The sequence below is a fragment of the Dasypus novemcinctus genome, chromosome 4 (genome assembly GCF_030445035.2).
Source record: "Dasypus novemcinctus isolate mDasNov1 chromosome 4, mDasNov1.1.hap2, whole genome shotgun sequence".
Classification (NCBI taxonomy): domain Eukaryota; kingdom Metazoa; phylum Chordata; class Mammalia; order Cingulata; family Dasypodidae; genus Dasypus; species Dasypus novemcinctus.
The window spans coordinates 96,266,123-96,281,199 of record NC_080676.1 but is presented as its reverse complement, the minus strand read 5'-3'; the positions used below and the strand labels follow the sequence as shown (position 1 = coordinate 96,281,199).

The 15,077-nt window shown below is 35.9% G+C and overlaps 1 pseudogene; it reads left to right on the top strand.

Moving 5' to 3' along the window:
- The first annotated feature begins 767 nt into the window (after nt 1-767).
- Nucleotides 768-14,831, top strand: LOC101440274 (small ribosomal subunit protein uS2-like; annotated as a pseudogene).
- The last annotated feature ends 246 nt before the right edge of the window (nt 14,832-15,077 follow it).

Here is a 15,077-nt window from a genome sequence, read left to right as displayed (position 1 = left end):
ACAGCTGGCCAGACTTAGGAGCTTTCTGTTCAAAACCTGAGCCTGAATAGAATTTTGGGTCCTTTTTATACAGACAATATAAGGGTGGGGAATCCAATGGTGCTTTTATGAAAGAAAATGACTTTTCTTTGTTAGTTGTTTGTCTGAGTACCAGATAGGTTTTGAATTAGCATATCCCCCACATTCCAGGTAAGTTTGAATTAACATCTTACCCACCTTCTGTCTGGATGCAACTTTGAATACATTTAGTCGACATCCTTTTTGAACTTTCAAGGCCTATAGGGCCTATATTTCTTAATTGGATTTCTAGGCACACTTGGATACAGAATTAGATAAATTTGAATTCATGCACAGGATACATTATATCCCCCTTTGAGGCCAAGTTTAAGTTATTTAAACTTTGGCATCACTATTGTCAGAGTCTCTCTGGACTGACTGGTATGTATATAGAATTTGCATTTCTAAATTGTTTTCCTGGGACTGGGGTTGTTGCCATCGTTACCAAGGGCAGGGCTGCAGCTTCTCACTGCCCCACACGCACAGCTCAGGACACATACAGCTCAGGTTATCTACGAAGAAATGAGCAGCCTCCCACCCATAGCCCACATCAATGAGGCAACCACTTATCGAGCTCTTTCACCTTTCCAATTTGCTTAAAATGCCAAATGACTGTAGAGTGGTCGACATTGAGTTCTTCAGCAATTTCTTGTGTAATTTAAGAGGGCCAACTCCAATAATTGCTTTCAATTCTCTCTTGTCAACTTCCGATGACCACTATGCTCCTCATCTTCAAGACTCTCGTCTCCTTTGCAAAACTTCTTGAACCACCACTGTACTGTACATTTGTTAGCAGTTCCTGGGCCAAATGCGTTTGTCTCTGCAGCTTTACAAACCATTTTGAACTCAAATAAGAAAATTGCTCAAATTTACTTTTCATCTAACATCATTTCCATAGTCTAAAATAAATATAAAATAAACAGCAAGTAATAAGTCAGTAGCAAAAAAACATAAAGTGAGAAGTGTACATTAAAATGATGTATAACATAACCATAACCAAATTTATTTAAGAATGTATGCCAATATCAAATGGCAAATTTCAACAATGCAAAATTGCAATTACTTTTGTACCAGCCTAATAACTGTCCAGTAATGGCTTTTCAACAATGTCATATTCAATGACTTTCTTTACTCTGGAACACAATTCATGGTATAGTTGCATGAGGAAAGCAGACCTTGAATATGAATGTAGGAGTTTGAATTTGACTGGTGTCACTTAGTATATGTGTCATCTTAGTTAAATTATATATTTTTGAGATCTTGGTTTATGAGTATTAAACATCATAATGAATATGAAAGTATTGGCAGCAATAATCACCTATCTTGAATACAAATACCTGTTTACAATATATAATGTACCCATCTCCACACTTTTTTCCTAACTTACCCAGATAATTAAATTTTATGGAATATTGCTGGATAGTATATCTTCCTCCATTCCCCATTCCCAGAGCTTTTGGAACTATCTATTATTAACCACACACCTAAAAATTTTATTATAAGGACAATAAAATCCAAGTTATTAGACATTAACAGCATCATCTATATATATATAGATTGAGAATTCCGGGAAAAACTTAGTCTATAAATCTATATTTAACCTAATCAGTGGATTATTCTTTTTTGTGTATGCTTTAGTGAGACTTGAGATACCTTTACTTCTTTGTTCAACCTTTCAACATTTCCCAGAATTTTACTGCAGGGGCTAAACAAAGTAATTTTGAATTCTTTTTGGTTGAGCCAGTTCTTTTTTTCTTTTGGCACTAACCCCAGATCATTGTTTCTTGGGTTGTCATCCCTTTCCTTGTCCAAGGTCACCCATTACTGCTAACTATTGATGACATTCTACAACTAAAATAGTCTTCTCCACAAGTCACCAGAGAAAAATGGGACTTAACTCCTTTTAATAATAGTTCCATCATCTTTCCCGTAATTTCATATCCTTTTCTGTTTGAAGCAGAGAATAATCAGTCCTTCAACATATCATTTTAGAGTTTAGTTACAAAATCACCTAGCTACACATTGTTTTGGAATTTAAAACTATGCTTTTTTAGTGTTTTGAAAGAAGAAAGCATAGCTGATTATAAGACTGGTGAATTTTGGACAATGTTACTGTGTATAATTCTGTGAAGGATGCCAATTTTTAATAAGACTAACATATTCGCTCTCTGGCTGAATGATGTTCTCCTCCAAGCCACCAGTTTCACAACTTTGGCAAGCGTCTTTCTTTTTCCCTTTTAACATCTTCAGGCATTCAATTGCAACACATACAAGGTCATATTTTGAAGGAAGAAAAACCATTCTCTGCCCACAGTTCTGGCTTGCTTTCTCCATCCCTTGTCTTCAGAATTGTGTAATCTCTGTATAGTTCCAAAAGATACGAAAGTGATCATCAGCACAGGACTGTAGCTAACATGCTTAAAGGTTTTGAATAGCAATCCTGCTCTTGCTCATGTTTTTTGTAGGAACCTCCATCAGAGTAGAAAAGTTTAGGCATTAAAGAATTGCAATAGCATTCTTCTTTGCCATCAGAATAAAGACTTTCTAAAAAAAATTTTCCCTAGACAGAGTGAAAATTTTCTAAGTAAGTTGATTGAGTAGGGTTTAGTAGTTATATGAAGGACGTTAAAAGTGTAGGTCTTTGATACAAACCTAAATCTTTTTTATAATTATTTCAGCAGATTGAACTAGGAATTATTGGTTATATGGAGGGTACAATAAAGTTGCATGTCTTTGTTATAAGACCAAATCTTATTAATGAGATATTTTGGATCATTATGTGTTCACATTTGCCTTTGAATCAGTAATGGCTACCAATCATGCTCCTTTATGATAACTTTTCAGTATGATCCCTGCAGGACCTTGCATTAAGATTTGAGAGTGAGTGGGAGTGATCTGTACCCTTGACTATTATTTTCATTAGCATTAGATTATTCCTTTTAGTACTTCTCTCTTGAGTGGCTATTAAAAAATTATATTTTCAAATAGAGATTTAAAAGATCACAGAAACAGAAATGGGTGTACAGAGGTGGAAACTACTCACACAGGAAGTGCTTTTCTTGTATGGGGAGCTCTATAATTTTCTGGGAAATACTGTCATAAAACATTGATATTTTTAGAACGCTTTCACCATCAAAAACCTGCTCTATTTTAACACACACACACTCTCTTTTTTTTTACTGCAAAAGAAAATTTCAGACTTCATGTTTTAAATAAATGACTGCCTCCATCCTCCACTTTTCCTACCTCCCATTTGCCAAGCACAATGATCTGGGTCTTTCTCTGGACTATTATGGAGCACCTAGCTGCACCTGGCATTCCCAAATCTGTAAAGCAGCACCATTAAGTCTTAGATACTGAATGGTTTCATCTCTGCTGACAATACTGGTCAAACGAGCACATATATTTGACCCTGGCTTTTGAACTCAACTCCATTAACATATTCCAACTTAATGTCTTTCCTCTACATATATGGAAAAAATGATTAGTTTCTAGGAACAATCAGTCATTAAAATGGCAGGCTTTATAAACACAGAGAAAATCATTATTACTATCATTAAATTTCATTTTTAAAAATGGTGATGTCAAGGTCAGCAGCAATTGCAGATTTTCTGATTCCCAGAATGGAAACCAACATGGCAGGAGAGAAGGCCTCTAGGGACAGTGTGTGAATATCAAAGTCAGTGAGAGAGGAATTTTCCCTAGTTTTACTTCCATAAATAATTAACTGAATGTCATTATATAAATAAATAGTTCCCTCTGGGAATTACAGCATCATTAGGGATTTCTGAATACTAATTCTGGTTTTGGCATCTATTTCCCAATTTCATTTTTAGTATCTTTCTGTTTGTTTGTTCTTTAAGAAGAAAGCACCCATTTTCTGAAGGAAACAAAAGAGGGATTTTGTAATACCCCAAACACATGTGGGTTATTAAGAGCAAAATTGAGTTATTGTAATGGTAGGCAGATAAAGGAGCAGGGGAAAATAGCATTTTTTTTTTACCATTAGAATTCTAAAAAACTGGGGCTCAAATTCCTAAAGAGTTCCACTATCTCTTTTTCATCTTGGGTCTTTATTCTAGTACCCTTTACACCCTTTACATGGAATTTCACTAAACTATTAAAGGTAGCTTTTACCCGAATCTCAGCAGAGTTGCAAAACCTACTTAGCAGTTCACTGGACTCACCCAGGACAACACCCATCCCAGGAAGTGGAGAGTGTCTCCAACTGCAAGCAATACAGTTCCATCCATTTGCCGCATGGGATCTAAGCCCTCTCTCAATCAGAGACAGGGTGGACATCACCATTGCAAAACCTCAAGACTGAGGAATGAACAAACTTAAGGACAGAAATCAAATACGGACTAAAGTAGGCTTACGAATATTCTAGCAATGAAAGAACTTGTATCATTGATATAAAGGCAGTGGGCACCATAGGTTCTGAGGGTAGGGAGAAGGAAGAATAAGTGCAATATGGGGACATTTTTTGGGACATTGGAATTGTCTTGCATGACATGACAATGAGGGATACAGGCCATTATATGTTTTGTCAAAACTTATAAAATTTTGCAGTGCAAAGTGTAAAGTATAATGTAAACTATAGTCCTTGACTAGTACAGTTCTTCAATATGTGTCCATCAATTGTAATGAATGTATCACACTAATGAAAGATGTAGTTAATGTGGGAAAGTATGGGAGGGGGAGGGAGTGAGGTATATATTTTTGATGTAATATTTATTTACTCTAAAGCATCTTTAAAAATATGTATGTTAATAAAATCTAATAAGTACAATCTAAAGAAAAGTTAGCTTATGTCATTCATATTCTCTTCAGATTGCAAATTATATATTGTTCTCTTTTAACTCTTAGAGAAGATCTGGATACTTAGTCTTCAACTCAGCTAACAAGAAGTTAAAAAGACACAAGTATCCTACTCTCTTGTTTTTGAAGCCATGGCAGCTCACTTTCTCATCTCAATATGCTGTAATGCAAATTTAAAAATAGGTGATTATGGCAATCATTTATTCTCATTAATAATGCATTTAGCTAATGTTAGCGAAAATAAAGTAATTAAGGTAGCTATTTTCAAAGGGAATGCTGTGTAAATTCTTTTGCATTGCCAATCTTCACCTCTTCATCGATCTGTTATGGAAGTCAGAATTTGATAGGTTATATTTTTTTATTGAAATCAGGTATTTTCCCACATGAAGGAGGACTCCAGTTTCTCTGACAACCCTAGATACTGCTGGGGACTTGGGAGGTTGAGTGGTGGAAAGTAATGTTTAATAAGATAGCTGATCTATGTTTCCATACCCTGCTTCTCATAAGGGGAGGCTGACACCAGAGACTCATCAATAGCTCACTTTCCCTCTGGCTTCTCTTTGACACTGATAGGAGATCAGCAGGAGAGAGTATTTATTTTGCTGTTTACCTTACTTTCTGGTTGCTGTGTGTTGCCTGTTTCCCTCTACTACAGGACAAATTCTGAAGGCTACTCTCCCTTACAGCTAACCTTATATGGCGGCCCCTTCAGTACTAAGTGGTAACAACTCTGTGCTCTTTTAATAGCCCCGGAGCACTGCTCTTCTACTGTTAGTTTCCCTAAACCCTGCCTTTGCCAGTAGTCTTTTTATTAAACTCTTTTCAACCAATTGAGTGGACCATCTGGTTTCTTGACCCCATAGTATTTATAGAGCTTGTTAATGGTAGAACATATTTTTCAGGCCTTAGTGCTAACAACACTAGTTTGGGCACATTTACTCATTCCTTCATCAAATTCTGAGCACTAAGTACATATGAGTTTCTATAGATGTGTGGAATTGCACATTTTAGTGCTTACCCTCAAAGACCTTTCAATTTTCAATTTAGTCATCAAGAAATTTTATTTAAATCAAAAGTGACCATAGTTATATTTCATTAATTAAAGAGTAGATATTTGGTATTAGGCATTAAAACTGTGTTCTGCCATTCATAATTTCTATAAATACAACAAAATTTGAAGGAAATAGAAAGCAGACCTAGCCTCCTGCATTTCCCAGCACAAACACAAAATGTGAAACAGCTTTATCTATAGTGATATGTACACTTCTCCTTTCTCTTCATATATCTTAGACTAAGATCACAGTTGATAGTCCCATAAACTTGCTTTGTTTCCTTGAAATAAGAAGACTATACTATAGCTTGGGTTAAAGATGCAATAAAATTTTTCTAGATCCAAAATAATAATGGTAGAAAGGTAGATACAGAATTTTAATGGATTGCAACATTTCTGATGTTTCTTTTTCTAACTCTAGCAATCTGTATAGCCACTTTTCACCTCCTCTTTTTACCACCTCAATTTAATCTCTATTCTGAGAGACAACCTTCAAACAGAAGATGTAAGATTAGAATGATCTTCTCAGGCTTTCTTGTTCTGGTCATTGGGGGCAAACTTGCATTTGTGCTTAAAGCAGTGAAATACTCCACAAATATTGGCTACGTTTTAAAAAAATACGTATTTCAATGGAATTCAAAAGAGCCTCTTGCACTTTTTTGGATATATAATACATCAAATGATACTGAATTTCTTTTTTTAACTGTTTATTTTGAAATAATTTCAAACTTACAGGTCACTTGCAAAAATTGATACAAACTTCACATACAGAACTCCAATATATCCTTCACCCAGATACCTAGATCCACTAAACTTTTAATATTTTTGCCAAATTTACTGTGTCATTCTCTCTCTCTCTCTTTCTATTTTTAGATATGACTATATGTTAAAGCTTCTTTTTATTCACTGGGAATTGCACTCTGGGTACCACGATCCTCATAATCACACGACTGTAGAAACGGTAAAAAGAAAATTTTACTTCTATCCTGAAAACTTCAGATCCGTTACTTGTAATCATTATCAATTATTAACGATATTAGGTTTAAAATGTACCAACAAAAACTGAGGTGACTCAGTTAAAACTGAACAATACGGTCTGTATCCATATGTCCTATAACCTGGCCTTCCAGTAAGTCCTGCTTTCATAATTTTTTTAAATCCCTTCTTTCTGTAAAAGTCAAAAGAGGCTTTAGTCTTGGAAAAATTAAGTCAAAACATTGATTTATGCAAAGATACTATATGCTAGGTGGGGCTAAGAATCAGGAATTGAAGGGAACAGGCCTGGAGACGTCGAGTTTATTGGATCACTAAGTTAGAGGTCAAGAGGGCAAAATTTGTTGACCTGCTCAGTCATGAAAGAAAAACCTTGAGAAGACAGGGCTCTGAAATACCGTTAAGAACTTGGGACTTTGGGCTTTCAAATATATGTTCAGTTAACAAAACTGGAGGCTCAGAAAGGCCATGTTGTGAGAAATAATGCACAAATATTTAGTTTATAGTTGTAAATATGTGTGTCTTAATTTACAGTTAAATATGAATTCAAAGAAAAGTACCTTGCTTTAGGAATTCAGTCTGTAGAACTGTTTTGTGTTGACTGGCTGCACTGTGTCAAATTCCTGGCCTTTTCTCTCTCTTCCTTCATCCCTGGCCTTCTTATCAAGAGTGCTTTTGGTGATGATAGAAGTACCCCTAGGGGTATGGAATACCAGAGTTCTATCTTTAGAGATATAAGACCATTAGTAGAAATTTAAATTTAAAAAGTTAAATCTCAGAAAGAGCTGATCCTGAACACAGTAGGAAAAGTTTCTCTGTTGACTGATTGGCAGTCCTCTCTCTGGCATCTTCCTTTTTCTCCTATCTTATCTTTTTACCACATTTAGTGATCTTTACCTAGCAACTTCCTTGGGAACACATCAAAAGTTTACTCCTTTTTGACCACCAGGTTCTATTTAGTAAACAACTGTTTTAGTGCCTCAAATAATAACTTATATACTCTTCAGACATGTTTAATATTAAACTAAATTTATCCTGTGCAGGTCATGTAGCAACATTCTGGAATGATTTAGAGTAGTGATTAAAAGCATAGGCTCTGGTGCTACTCAACCAGTTACTACTTTAAAAACAAATTAATAATTCCCACTTCAAAGGGTTTTTGAGAGAATTAAATGAGATAATGTAAGGAGAGAGCCACTTAGCCCAGGGCCTACTGATACTTAGAGATACTTATTGGTATATGTAAATTATCAATATATTGTTGCTACACTTCCTGTTCAATGCTTCTTTGACTCTTAATTATACATTTGTGGAAACTGAGACCCAGAGAAGTTAAAATTACTTGTATGAAATCATAAAATGAATTGGATATATATCTGGGAAAAGAACCCAGGACCCATGGCTTACAGGATGGACTTACAGGATGATTTATAGGATGATTTACAATATCATTTGCATGGATTACTATCAAATATGCATATTTGAAAAAACAAGTGCCTGGATATGAATATTTGCTTCTTGAAAACATAGTCTTAATATGTTTTTTTTTAAATGGAGATCTTGACAAAGAATAATGTAAACAAGCCTCACGGGAGCCAGCAGCCTGCTAATTGAGGTTACAGTTTCAAAATCAATTGGAGTTGTTTTTCTTTCCAAAATATATCTGCAGATTATTAACTCTCTGGAAAAGACCATTGTTATGGAAAAATTTAAAAGCTCATTCCTCCCTCAGGCTAAAAATGGAGACTGTGGAAAACATAGCAGGTAATTTCATCATGTATTCTTAATTTATTGACTTGCTCCTTAGGTATGACTCTCATGCTTTGAAATCAGAAACATTCCCTTTCATAAGGTTGGAGAGCCCATGACAGTTGATGCATAAATGGACACATTAATTGTTATGCAACCATAGTAACTGCTGAGCATTGGTACAACTGGGTAGTGCATGTGTTTTGTCTGAGCATAAAATTATACATTGAAACACCGCATTACCTTTTCAAATATACTTCACCATTGCTAATGAATTCAGATGATTTTTCTGTCACACTAGCATTATCCTCTTTTTTACAGGTGGAGAAACGGACTATATAAGTAGTCCAAAGTTATTCATACCATATATTAAATTACATTTAGAAGTAAAACCCAGCATTCCTAGCTCTCATTTTAGAGCTCAGGCAATTCTTCCCATTGCTTCAATCATGATTGTGGAAAAGGAAACTAAAGCAAGTTATTGTTGGCTTTTTTTCTTTCCCCAAGTGTGGTTTATAGACTTAAAGCTGAACCTATGCCTTCAGAGATGATTTTTCTAAAGACTTTCAATGGAGATAATGGTATATAGGAGAGTTGTAGAACTGATCATCCAGATTCTTTGCACAATATTTGGTACCCACAATAATTGACAGTCATTATGACAATAAAAGATGATTACCTTCTTACCATATTTCCAAAGAAAGCCACTAGTGGCTCCTTTGAAAACCACTGATTTAGCTGCTTTGGGGGCAAATGAAAGAGCCAAGCCTACTGATTTCTGGTAAGTGTCCTCTAAAAGCCCCTTCTCTTATGACCAGTATCTCTATAGTTTGAACCTTCTATGTCACCCACCACTTTCCACATTTAAGTAAGTATTGTGTTAAAAATAGTCTTCCCTGCTTTGTATGAATATTTCATTACTGAAACACTGCTCATCATGTAAATTTTCACAAGTTTAAATGGTAAATATTGTTAAAGCCAAAGGGCAATGTTCCTATACTTTTCTAAGATAGTGTCCAGACATCCATTTATACAAAACACTAAGTGCCAATATAGTGGCTACAATTACTTCAGTGGTTAATACTAGGTATCAAACCTTGCATAACAAAGCAGTTTCCCATCCTCATTTACTCTAATCTGTGACTGTCTTCTGACTTCCTTTAGCTTTCTCATAGTACAAATACATAATCCTTAAGATTACACTCAAAGTTTATGAAACTGGACCTTCAATAAAAACAAACAAAGCAATAAATAGAATAGTAAAGACAATAAAGACAAAAGAGAGGTCTTAATACATGAGATTATCATTACATAAAAGTAAAAACCCAAGAGAACTGAGAGAAGAATTGGTGCAGCAGTGCCAGCAATCCACCCACAAAGACTTCAGTTAGTCTTTTTTCTATCCAAAGAAATGTCTTAAAAGCTCAAGTCAAGTCAAATTCTCATAATTTATGTCTGTTCCTCTTCCCATCATACCTCTAGTCCCCTCTGTTGAAATTACATGAAATTAGATCTTCTTCTGGAAATAAATATGTTTTAACACTCCCTTAGGGAGAAGCAATCTGTCTTAGTAGAAAAGTGTTCCAGTTATGTAGTCAGGGTACTTGAGTTTGAATTTATCCTTTTTGGGCCTCAGGTTCTTCCACATTTTCATGAAGATTTTATAACATAAGGCATGCAAGGACTAATATAGGTCTGATACATAGTAAATAGAAAAATCTTAGCTATTATGTATACTTACTGAATGTAGTTATTATGTATAGTCAGGTTAATCTGGTGGTAATGATGAAATGACTCTCTCTGCTTTTAGGCAAGTTCTCTTTTCAACAAGTTGACATTCACTGGTATTAAATTTAAAAAGAGACCCAAAGTTTTAGAGGAATAGCTAAAATAATGAGTGGCTGAATAAAATATTTGAAATTTAGATTTAAAAGGTAGGTAGGGAAGTGGATTTGGCTCAACCAATAGAGCATCCGTCTACCACATGGGAGGTCCAGGGTTCAAACCCAGGGCCTCCTTACCACGTGATGAGCTGGCCCATGTGCAGTGCTGATGTGTGTCCTCACGTAGGGGAATCCCATGAGCAAAGAGTGCTCCCTGCGTGGAGAACCATCCTGCATGAAAAATAGCACAACCTGCCCAGGAGTGGTGCTGCACACACGGAGAGCTGACATAGCAAGATGACGCAACAAAAAGAGACACAGATCCCCAGTGCTGCTAACAAGGACGCAAGCGGACACAGAATACATAGCAAACGGACACAGAGAGCAGACAACAGGGTGAGGAGAAAGGGGAGAGAAACATTAAACAAAAAATAAAAGGTAGGTAGAGATAGGTGAGATGAAACATAACAGGAATAAATGGAAAGACCTATATATCAATTTCGATGATTAATGAGATACTCAAAACATGTAAAAAATTTTATACTTCAAACACTCAATATTGAGATATAGCTGTTAAGAAGTAAACATAATACTGGGGTGAGATAATAGGAATTTAGTTTACAAAAAACATTTTAGAAGTTGTTACTCTATGCTTATCATACAATATTGTGGGATTTTACTCTGTTCTGGGTACAGAGTTTAAGTAGTGACATTAAAAAATGAAATAAAATATTTGACAATTAGAGTGACCTTTGCTATATGAGAAACAATTAGGTGAACTATGTATAGTTTATCCTAAAGAAGAGATAATTTAGGGAGACCATACTTCATTGTTTTCAAATATTTGAAAGGACACAAGGTGCAAAGACAACTTTATTGTTTACCTACTACTTTTCTAATAGCTTCTAGTTGAAGTAAACACACCAAAGAATATTTTAAAAATTACTCAGAAGTTGTAATGTTTAAGTGTCAAAAAAAGATCTTCAAGAGGGTAAATGTCTTAGAGCATTGGTCAGTAAACATTTTTCTGTAAATATTGACAATTGTCAGATTGTCAACATTTTAGGCTTTGGGAACCCTAAGGTCTTTGTGGCAACTACTCAACTCTGTCATTGTGTGAAAATAGCCATAGGTAACATATAAAAGAATGTGTGTGTGTTTATTCAAATAAAATTTTATTTATAAAAATAGACAATGAGTTATAATTTGCTGATCCCTGAATTACAACCCTCTGGTTATAAAATGGTAGAGCTAGAACTATAAAATCAGAACCTTCAGTTTTACAGAAATAATGAGTCATTTAATGAGTTAAAAGTGTGGGTCTCCAACTCAAGATATTTTAATAGAATCTGATCATTCATTGGGGTATTTATTTATTCTGAAGCCTTAATTGAAGGTCTACAGAAATCTCAGCAGATTTCTGGTTATATCTCATTGGCTGGAACAGTGTCACATGATCATATATAATTGCAAGAGACTCTGCAAAAGCAAATATTTAGCAAACAGAGTTCAGTTTCTTTTAGTAAGAAAGAGTGAGAAATAAATATTGTGTAGCAAACTAACAATATGCATCGTAAATGAAGAGTAATACATTCAATGATAGAAGGATATATGAAATAAAGAGGTGGGAAAATCTATCAATGTTGGACTGGATGTCAAGGAAAATCACTAAAGAAGTTGGGAGTGAATGGGGGATAATAACAAGAGGATTTGTGGAGTGTGCTTAAGAAACACACCCATAGGTCCCCAATCACACGCTCCACAGTTGACAATTGCATTTCCCTAACCATGTCAGAAGACTGTAGGTTTACTAACTGGGTAGAGTAAAATCCAAATGTCTTTGGATTATAAGACATGGCTGAAGGTGGGGTATGGTTCAGAGGAAGTGAATAATGAAGGTTGAGACCCCCTTAGCCCTCTTCTCCCATATAGTTCCCAGGATGCAGGCAGGCAGACATGTATCTGGTAGATTCTTCTCTCAGAAATTTGACCAGATGAAGAGAAAGAGCTGAAGTACTAAAGCAATTCTCCCAGTAAAACAGTCCAATCAGATCTTCCTACTGTGGAGCCTAAAATAGGAAAACTATCCTTATGTGTTTTTAATAAAGCTTTTAATGTACCACCAATATGAACAGACAGAGAACAAAATGTCATGCAACTTGGAGGAAGTAAATATTTGCAGGATGAAGGAAATTTAAAAAATAAGTATTACTACCATGCTTAGAATTAAGAAAAAATATTGTACATATGAGAAAATAATAGGATCTATATAGAACAAACAAGCAGAAAATTAAAACTTTGAAAAAAAACCTTTGAAAGTAAAGAAAATTTTCACAGAATTACAGAAAATAAAAAAAGGATAAAGAAAAAAAACAATCTTAAGGCAGACCTTTTTTTTTCTTTCTTTCTTTCCTTCTTTAAAGGCAGTACTGGGATTTAAACCAGGAACCTCATCTGTGGGAAGCAAGCACTCAATCACTGAGCTACACTTGCTCTGTCATTTTTTAAGATTAAAAAAAAAAAGAAAGAAAGAAAATTGGAGGGACATTTTGGGAAGTTCAACATCCGACTAACTGGAAATTCACAAAGATATGAGAAAAAAGTGGAAAGTATGAGATAATAATTCAAGAAAATCCCTTAGAAAAGAAGGATATGAGCACATTGTGCCCAGGACAACAGCTGAAAACCAGCTGACACAGATGTGTAAAACTGAGCCATCTCAGGACTTGAGGTGTAAGAAGAAAATTTTACAAGCTTCCAGAGAGAGTATGATCAAGATCTGGAACTAGAAAAGCTATTATCTCTCAAAGTTACATTGAAACTGGAGAGGATGGAGAAATACTTTACAAATTTGGAGGGAAAATTATTTTCAGTTGATAACATTATACCTAGCAAAACTATCAGTCAAGTATGAGGGTAGACTAAAGATATTTTCAGACTTGCAATCTTCTCAAGTGGCTTATTTCCCAGGCAGTCTTCCTCAAAGTTACTGATAAAGTTGCCTCACTCTAATGAGAGAACAGATCAGAAAGGAGAAAAGTATGGGGTACAGGAAAGGGAACTCAACCTCGGGAAAGAGAGAAATGGACCTCTCTAAGTTGAAGTTGAAGGTAGAGCTCAGGATCATGAAATTTCCAAGACCAAGACCATGGCCAATTCTGTTGGAGCATATTAGAAGGCCCTGGAGAGTCGTCTCCAAGAAATTGATAGAATCCCAATGGCTATAATTATTTTAAATGACTTAGGGAGAGTTAGAACATAGAACATAGAATAACATAGAACATAATAAAAAAGCAGTATTCTTAATAACAAAAGTATATAAAAAACTGTTCAAGAAAGGAAAAGTAAACATGGTGTAAAATGTAGCCCAGTCCTGGGTTCCCATTTTAACTTAAAGGGAAATTTAAACAATGATCAGAGCTTTGATATCCTGCAGATGAAGGAGGAGGATGTCCTCAAATCCCTTTCAGCAGGAACCCACTTAGGTGGTACCAACCTTGACTTCCAATTGGAACAATACATGTACAAAAGGAAAATCAAGGGCATCTACTGCAAAAATAAAGAAGACCTGGGAGAAGCTTCTGTCGGCAGCTCGTGCCACTGTTGCCATTGAAAACCCTGCTGAAGTCAGTGTAACATCCTCCTGGATTTCCAGTCAGTGGGCTGTGGTGAAGTTTGCTGCTGCCCCAGGAGCTAACCGCATTGCCTGGCGCTTCACTCCTGGAATCTCCACGAACCAGATTTAGTCAGCCTTCCTGGAGTGGTGTCTTGTGGCGTTGACAGATCCCAGGGCTGATGACCAGCCTCTCACATACGCATCCTACGTTAAACCGCCAACTTTCGCTCTGTGTAACACAGATTCTCCTCTGGCTATGTGGACGGTGCCATTCCAATGCAACAACAAAGGAGCTCACTCGGCGGGTCTGACGCAGGAAGTTGTGGGTCTCCCTGGCACCGTGTCCCGTGAACACGTGTGGGAGATACTGCCAGATCTCTATTTCTACAAAGATCCTGAAGTTATTGAAAAGGCCGAGCAGGCCACCGCTGGAAAAGTCGTGACCAAGGAGGAATTTCAGGATGAATAAATTGCCCCCGTTCCTGAATTTACTGCTTCTCAACCCGAGGTCAGACTCTGGTCTGAGAGCAGGCAAGCGCCCTCTGTGCCTATTCAACGTTCAGATGCTCCATCTGAAGACGTGTCTGCAGCAACCTCTGCACAGGTCACTGTGTGGGAACAACCCCCAAGTGTTTGTAAGCTGCTCTTCCAAAGTCCCTAAAGAGAAAATGGAAAGAAGTTTCCCAGAAAATAAAAACACTGATTTTAAAAATAAAGTTTACTGTAAACCCTAAATGTTCTTTGAACTAAAGTTATTTTATAACTCCATTTGAGGCATGGAGAAATTTGTGCTGTAGGTAGAGATAGAGAGTAAAAGAATTAACATTTCCTATAGCAGGAAAGCAACAAAATGGCATTTAAAAATGTTTTAAAAACACCGATATGACAATGCTATTCGGCTATGCGG